This window comes from Parasteatoda tepidariorum, chromosome 7 (genome assembly GCF_043381705.1).
Source record: "Parasteatoda tepidariorum isolate YZ-2023 chromosome 7, CAS_Ptep_4.0, whole genome shotgun sequence".
Classification (NCBI taxonomy): Eukaryota; Metazoa; Arthropoda; class Arachnida; order Araneae; family Theridiidae; genus Parasteatoda; species Parasteatoda tepidariorum.
In genome coordinates this window covers 11619388-11627735 of record NC_092210.1, presented here as the reverse complement: position 1 = coordinate 11627735, position 8348 = coordinate 11619388, and positions in this window count along the sequence as shown.

The following is an 8348-nucleotide window of genomic DNA, read 5'->3' as shown; positions in this document are numbered from 1 at the left end:
TCTTAAAACAAACTGTGATTTTTCTTTTCTGTAAACTGCGAAAAAATTTATATGTATGTCATCTTCTACCCAGGAAAGTTCCAATAAATTTGAAGGGTTTATCATAAGTTCTGCTGTAATTTTTCTCTTCTGTAAGCTGCGAAACAAATGTCAGAGATTCTATTAAATCGGTCCCGGGAAAAAGTCATATTCTACCCAGGAAAGTGCCGATATATTTGAAATGTTTATCTTAAAACCAGCTTTAATTTTTTGTGTAAAAACTGTTTCTTTTATTTATCAATCACTAATGTAGTGTGTCTACCACTACAAAAATATAATTTCAATTCGCTAGTGTATAAGACATGTTAACTCTATTCTATAGTGGGGTACCTTTTCATAGATGAAGGTAGACATGGTCGACAGGGGCGGATCTGGAAATTTTTCCTGGGGAGGGGGGCATAGACTTAGATTCCCCCTTATGTCCCCTTAAATAATTATTAAAATATTTTATTTCTTTTGCAAACTATTAAAAAAAATTATTATTTAAAATTTTTTTTTCAATTTGGGGGGGGGGACATGACCCCTACAACCCCCCCTGGATCCACCACTGATGGTCGATATGACTCTACCCATAATTAATTATAAATTAACGATTAAAATTTAATTACTTTTAGTTGTCATTTTAGAAAAAAAATATTATTCACGGATATATTATTCACGGATTCATTTAAAAAATAGAACAATTAAAACCAACCATTTTTAAACAAATAACTCTATAAATGGTTTACCCAGAATCTGAATATTAATAAGAGCTGAAACTCAATAGCTTCTATTCATTCCTTTAACAATTCTGCTAAATTTCATATTCTTAAAGGAATTAAATAAATAACTTCGAATAAAGTTACTTGTTTAAACACATTAGAATCAAAAGAAATTCGATTGCCTAAGTATTTGATTTATTTTACTCTTTTTTGGATAAGCGTTAAACAAGCTCAATACAAGATAATGATCATGTTTTTCTTAGATTTCCTACTACATTACATGCCTTACAAGGAAAAGCAATTCAGAAACTAGTGAGCAGGTGCGTTCTCCAAGAAAATGAACAGATTTCGCGCAATAATTTATTTAAATGTTTTGTTTCAAATCCAATTCCTTCTCTTTTTTTTATCCCTCCATGTTTTCCTTTTCAGTAATTCTTTGTTAGGGCAAGTGAGAAACAAAAGTAATAAAATTGTAGCGATTTTAAATATCGAATGAATATTTGTTTTTAAGGGAGAAAATAGCTATTTTTTTTATTTTTCTCTTCAGTTCCAATGCTTTAATCTAATTAGAGTTTTTAGTTCAATAAAAGAAGGCGATTAAATATTAAAAAATGTTGGCATTTGTTCTTAGATCTAACTGATTAAAAAAAATGCTATACAGAGAATTATCAAATTTTTCTTTGAAAAAAAAGAAGGAAGATGGAATTAACTTCTTTATTAAAAATAAGTGGAGTGATAGATTTCTATTTTTTGTACAGATTTTTAGGACATTAATAAAAATAAATAAAGGGGTACTTCGACTTTAGAGAGCTATTCCTCTCTTAGTTTTGCTCAGATTTCACTGGGAAACATTTTTTTAAAATTTTTTGTTGCCTGAGAATTTTTAACGGATCTTTTTAAACATTGCTAATTTCAACACTGCAGTCGTTTCTCTTTCTAAGCTACAGATTTTTTTAAATTTAAATTTAAGTCTATTTTTTGCCGAAATGTACTTGTTTAAAAACGTCAAATGAAACAGGGGTCTCATAGATGTTGCGATAAACTTCTAGGCCGGTTAATGCAGGCCATAAGACTAAAATTGTATCGCAACCTGTATCCCATGCGCTGCTAGGTATGCTTCCCTGTTATGAATAGCTTCTTCGTTTGCTTTTGAACAGGTCATAAAAGCACCTCCAGCCACGCATGACAACGTTTCCGGACATGGGTTCCTATGTAATTCTAATCCTGATGACATGCCCTAACTTCCCTAGAAGTTTATCCCAACATTTACGTGATTCTCTGTTATTGTATAACGGTTTTAAACTTGTACATTTCAACAAAAAATAGGATAGAAATGCCATAAATATTTAAAAAATAGGATGAATATTTAAAAAAAAATCTGTATCTTTAGGAGCAAAACTAATTTCAGGTTTGAAATTCCCCGAATGAAGCCAAATCAGGTACTTGTATAAATGCAGCAAAAAACTTGTGAGTGTTATTTGTTACTTAAAGTTTTTATATTTTTTTTCATTAAATAACACTATGTTAGTCAAGTGTTTTTTGCGTAGTGTTTAGGAACTATATAAGTTTATTCATTAAAGCACATTATAATAAATGAGAAAAAAAGACAAATGGGTGCTTATTTATCGCTTATTAAGGAGTCAATCCTGAATTCGTCCGGGAACTTATAAAGCATAAATACCTTACAAATTATCGTATTGGCTACTTATGAACAGTGGTAGTAATACTAGTAATCTCTCTCTGTTTTCAAGTTAACAATGACTTGTGCTTGGAAATGATAATTTGAAATGCAAAGAATTATTTTTAAAGAGTCAACGTACATGTTTAGGAGATATCTGTAACTTTTTATTGAACTAAAATTTTTTTAACATAGTATTTGCGTAATAAGAAATTAAAACGGAATTCCCAGCTGTAGTTTGTTAAACATTATGCTGTTTTAAAGGTTTATGCTTTATTCCCTATAGTAACAATTTAACTTCGGCCCCAGTTGGGTTCAAACTCGGCTCAATATGGGTCCTGCTGGCAGAGTTCAGTGCGTTGTGGAAAATGCTTAGCAAGCATAATGAAAAAGTCATCTTTGAACTAATCAGAACTTTCATTAAGCAAGAAAAATCATAACTAAACTTAAACATCATAAAAGAAAAACAATCCTCTTCATAACATGAGGTAACGAATTCAATACATACAGTCATGAAAATCAAAAGAAACAAACTCCAAATCCAATCTTGATTTGTTATATATATGTGGAATACAGATCCGATCCACGAAGCATTCATCCTATCACGTGATGATATCAAGGACATTAATAGACATACGTCTACATTCTTTTGTTCGTTTACAGTTACACCATGTAGTTGAAATGACTGGCTCGAGAAGGACGCCAGCAGAAATTGTAGCTTACTTGCCTATTATTGTTAATATATATTTTTATTAAGTTTAGCACAGCTTCTTTATTTTTGAGAAACCCTCGCTTCACCCCCTTTATCCTACATATATATGCAAAATAACAGTTGCATAATGAGGGTACTTACACACTCAAAATTAATGCTATGCAAATTCTGTCGTTAAATTATTTTTAAATGTTCGAACTCCCTCTTTCAGAGGATTTTCGAACTCGCGATCTCGACTCTTACTCGAACCTTGTTCATTGAAATTCATAGTCTGACAGGTCCTATGAGAACATACACTGAGGGACCAACATTAAGATGTCTAGACTTTTTAATATTGGTCCTAGAATGACTTTTAATATTAGATAATAACAATTCTATATAGGGCCATTATTGGTTAAAAAGTGCCTGTAAAATACCGAGTGAATTGGAAAATTCGACATAGGGCCGATGTTTGTTGAATAATGGATATAAAATATTAGGTTAATCAGTCTTTTTTTACCCTAATTGAATCATGGTCCAATGAAGGCCCAAGCTATTTTGCTGTTAAGGTTATTGTTAAAAATTATTTACTATAAAAAGTATTGTTAAAAGTTTTATACTGTTCAGGTAAAAAAGTAAATAATATTAGAAGATTTTTCTTTGCACTAGTTTCCTGTTAAAACCTAAAATAAGAACTACATATACTAAAAAATATGTATCGAAGCTTTTATCCAGGTTACAGTTAGTTCAATAAGAAGTCTTTACAATAGTATGCTCTATAATCATAATACTAATATGATTATAGGGCATATAAATGGTCATATATTAATAAAATTTTTTTTAAAAATAAGGAATTCTAAATTTCCATTAGAACTTTAAATTATAGCAAAAAAAAGCCCAATTATTATAAGAATTTGGCACAAATGCAAATGTTTTAAAACATGAAATAACTGTATAAATGTGCAAAAATATATTGAACCTATTCTTCGTCGAATCAAAGCCTAAGTTCAGGCAATAATTATTTACGGATCTAGTTCTAAAATGATCACATACGTTTATAAAATATGTTCGCAAAATAATGCTTGATTTTGCTTCCTTATCTTGATTTTGGTTTATATTTTTCAATTATTGCAAGAAACCGCATGGTTTTTCCCATTATGTTAATTTAAAATCAAATTTTTCTAAATTTTCGACGATGAGAAATTATCGAAATAATGTTTTTAATCGCGTACAGTAGATGGCGCAGTGCTTCTATCATTTCACTTACTGTTTTCTATAAGTTTCAAACCTTCTTTCTCTGAGAAGCTGATTTTAATTGTTTGGAAACATTTAAGGAAGCAGTTAAATTACAAAAACAGTGTCTTGAAATTTTTATTCAGAAACAAAAATTAAAAATAAAGATTTGCACAAAAAATTTTCGCTATGGTATTTTTTTAAAAAGAATTTTCGTTCTTTTTTCTCTCGCGGAAGCGGGTTTTGAACATCAAAATACTTTTTGAGTTGAAAATAACTGCTTTTCTTCAATGTAGCATAAACTATGAAATACAGAGCTAATCTTTATAGTAATAAAATTTTTCAGCTTCCTTTGCAAGATTACTAAAATAGTTTGTATAAATTTTTATTTTTAGAAAAAATCTCGTCTAAGGCCTATAACGCCACGCCTGAAGGGAAGAGAGTTTGTGAAATTGTGACAATTTTGTCACAATTGGGAAAGAAGGGGCTACTGGAAATGTGACATCACACATAATTGGTTAAAATAAAACCTATTAAAATCACAGATCAAAAATTTTTTATTATTTGTTTTAGATATTTTTTCTTTAAAATAAGCACTAATCCATTCTTTATCATTGTTATGCTTACGAACATAATTAAAACAGATAGTTCAAGTTTCAAAACAAAATTTGAATTAAGACAGACGTATGACATTTGTTTCGATTTTGAACTTGCTAGAACTTACTATGTTTTTGACTTTGTGGCAAAGTAGAGGAGGAGAGGGGGTAAAAATATTGAAAATAAGTGCCGTTTTATGGAAGGATGGTAGAATTTTGGGAACCGTTTGCAATTGACTTTTTACCAAATAAAATGAAAAAAATAACGATAATTTTTGTCGAAACCTCTTAAAATAAATATAAAAAAATATATTCCTTTTTCTTATTTATGCGTAGTGTATTAACAATATATTGATTTTTTTTCAAACTATTACAAATACTCAGACTAGCAGTGGAGTGTAGATCAAAAGGAAAAATACTAAATATGCTTTTATTTATCTATATTTAATTTTTAGGATCAAACTAATGATTGGTATTTGGTAATTTGGTGTACTTGACGATATTTTTTAATTCTAAACATGTCAACACAACACAACAAACACCACGCAATACAACACAACACAGCTCAGCACAACACAACACAATATAATACAATACAATACAATACAATACAACATACAATGACCTGTCTTTTGAAATAATAACTCGTTAAAATTGACTAATTTCCACACTTCTTTTAAAGTTTGGCACTTCTGTTGCTCGACAATTAATTTTTCAGTTTCAGAGATATTTTCGTTAAATAATGGTTGATTATTACTTATTGCGTCATTAAATATCTCTTCACGTTTTTCCCACAAAATATCGTTCTTAATTCCTATTTTGAATGTATGTTCTTTCGAAAACAAATCACGCATAAATCCAAACATCGGATTTTCTCTGGATAATTCATTATTAAATCTTTCCTCCTCTTTCTAAAATGTCACGCAATAAATGCAGAATCTGAGGTGAGAGTAAAGCTTGGTCTTTCAATTCTGACGTCAGGGCGACAAAAGTTTAATCGGCTTTGACAGTTTTGATCGCAACGCAACGGAATGTGCACTTATACTACGACGCTGTGACTTTATTATCAAAGATCGAAATTAACTGAATATTACCTTATGGTTGGTTAAATTCTTATATTTTTCATTTATGATTGAAATTTGAATTCCACTATCTAACAAGACTGATACATGATTATTTACTACTTTTATCGTTGTATAACTCAATGGACATATTGCGTCCTTCTCATTTAATTCACTGAAGTACTTAAAATCGACACGAAGAGTAAACATTGTTTCATTTGGTCTGAAATAATTAAAAAGATTTAGTCATTAAAGTTTAGGTAATGAAGGTAGAGCCTACACGATGTTTTTTCTAAACTTTTTCGCCAAGAAAAATTTAGAATACCTCATTTTTAAGTGCTTTGTACTTAAGACAAGAATATACTTTTAAATTATACATACCATCTTGCCGTAAAGAATTATCTGGGCTTCAAAACGGTCAAATAACTTAATTTTTTTTTTTTTAACGAAAAACGTAAATTTGATAAGATTTCGCAGTCTATCTAAAAATTATCAATTATCAATATTTTTAAAAAAATAATTTTACTTAAAAAATAATTAAGTTGCACACAAATCTGATTTTCTCAAAGGTTTTTCCATCTAAGCGGTTTGCGCCATTTTCATAATTAGCACAGAGGGCGCTGGATGAAAATAGACTCAAATTAACCTAACAGACATGAATAATATTTCAAACTTTAAACAGTAATGAATATAATAAATATGTGTAATAAATAAATACAAGGGGACTGAGTCTCCTAAGTAAAAGCATTAAGAACAAAAAACGCCAAAAAAGCGGAAATGAAAAATTCAATATAAAAATTCAAGATGGCGAAAGAAGTGAGCTCTTACGCTCTAAATTTCAAAATCAATGAATACTTTTCATTACTTTTAATATTTTATTTTTTTAAAAAAAATATTAAGTCACAGATACATTTTATTTCCTCAATTTCCTTTCAAATCGACGTTTTGAGCTATTTTAATAATTATAGTACTGAGAATAATGGATAAAATGAACGCGACTTAACAGCCATAAATAATTGTTTGAACTATAGCAGATATACAATTAGAGGAATGAGTCTGTGAAAAATTAGCATTAAGAATGAAACACATACACAAAAAAACAACAACAACAACAAAAAAAAACGATGATAAAAAAAATTTAGCACTAAAATTCAAGATGGCGAAAAAAGAGAGATTTTACGCTCTAAGCTTCAAAATCAATGATTACTTCAATTTAAAAAAAAAATATATATATTTTTACTTTAAAAAAAAAATTCTCAATCGCATTTTATTTTTTTCAAGATTCTTTTCATATTGACACTTTGCGCCATTTTCATTTTAGTCTCTAATAATCACAGATGGCGCTGGATGAAATGAACACGACTTAACCTAACTGCCATATATAACTGTTTCAAACTTTAAACAGTAATAGGTACACAATACGAGAACTGAGTCTCTAAAAAATAAGAATTAAGAACGAAAAAAAAAAAAAAAAAAAAAAAAAAAAAAAAAAAAGCGAAAAACAAAAATAAAAAACTTAACACTAAAATTCAAGATGGCGAAGGAAGAGAGCTTTTATCTCCAAGTTTGCCATATAATATGTAAAGGTTGAAAGGCTTTTAGTGATGATTGATCTGCAAATACATCATTTCATCCCCACGGTGCTTGTTAGTCACTAATAACCGAAACTCATCGAAAGACAAAAAATAAAAAAAATCAGCATAAAAAATTCCCCCATGGGACTGGGCTCGAAAAAGTAAAACCATTTTTCTCGCTAATTATTAATTGCTCCAAAAGTTTTTGAACTAGCTTCTCCCAAGAACATTGCAGCCACTTTCAACTCAGTGGTTAATGATTCCAATTAACGTTGCAGCGACAGATAAAAACGGCGAATTTTTACATAATTTAAGCTCAAATTCCTTTTATCAGTATCAAATTTCTCAAGTCGCATTGGAAATCGAGAAAGAAGGTATTCTTTAGAAATGCTGTCAGTAATGAAAAATGAAAGAAAAGTAGTGCTTTAAGGGTTTTTTAAAAGATTGTGAGGTTTTTAATATCAGGAAATAGATGATTCAGTTTTCCCTCGTGTTACATAAATCTTTCTGCATTGTAAACTAATGATTGGAAGAGTTTCTTTAGAACTAATTTTTCTTTTTACCTTAAAAAAAGTAAATATGTAATAACATTTTATAAAAAAGTCATATAATTTCTTAAAGGTTTGTAAGCGTAAGAAGTATAGTTTTTGTTTTTATTTTTGGTGATACTCTATTTTACATTTTTGTTTTATATGCGTCGTTGAACAGCCAAACCAATTTCGGGTTTACGACTATCAATGTTCTGCGCCGTAGCCTTGAAATTTTACACCCAATC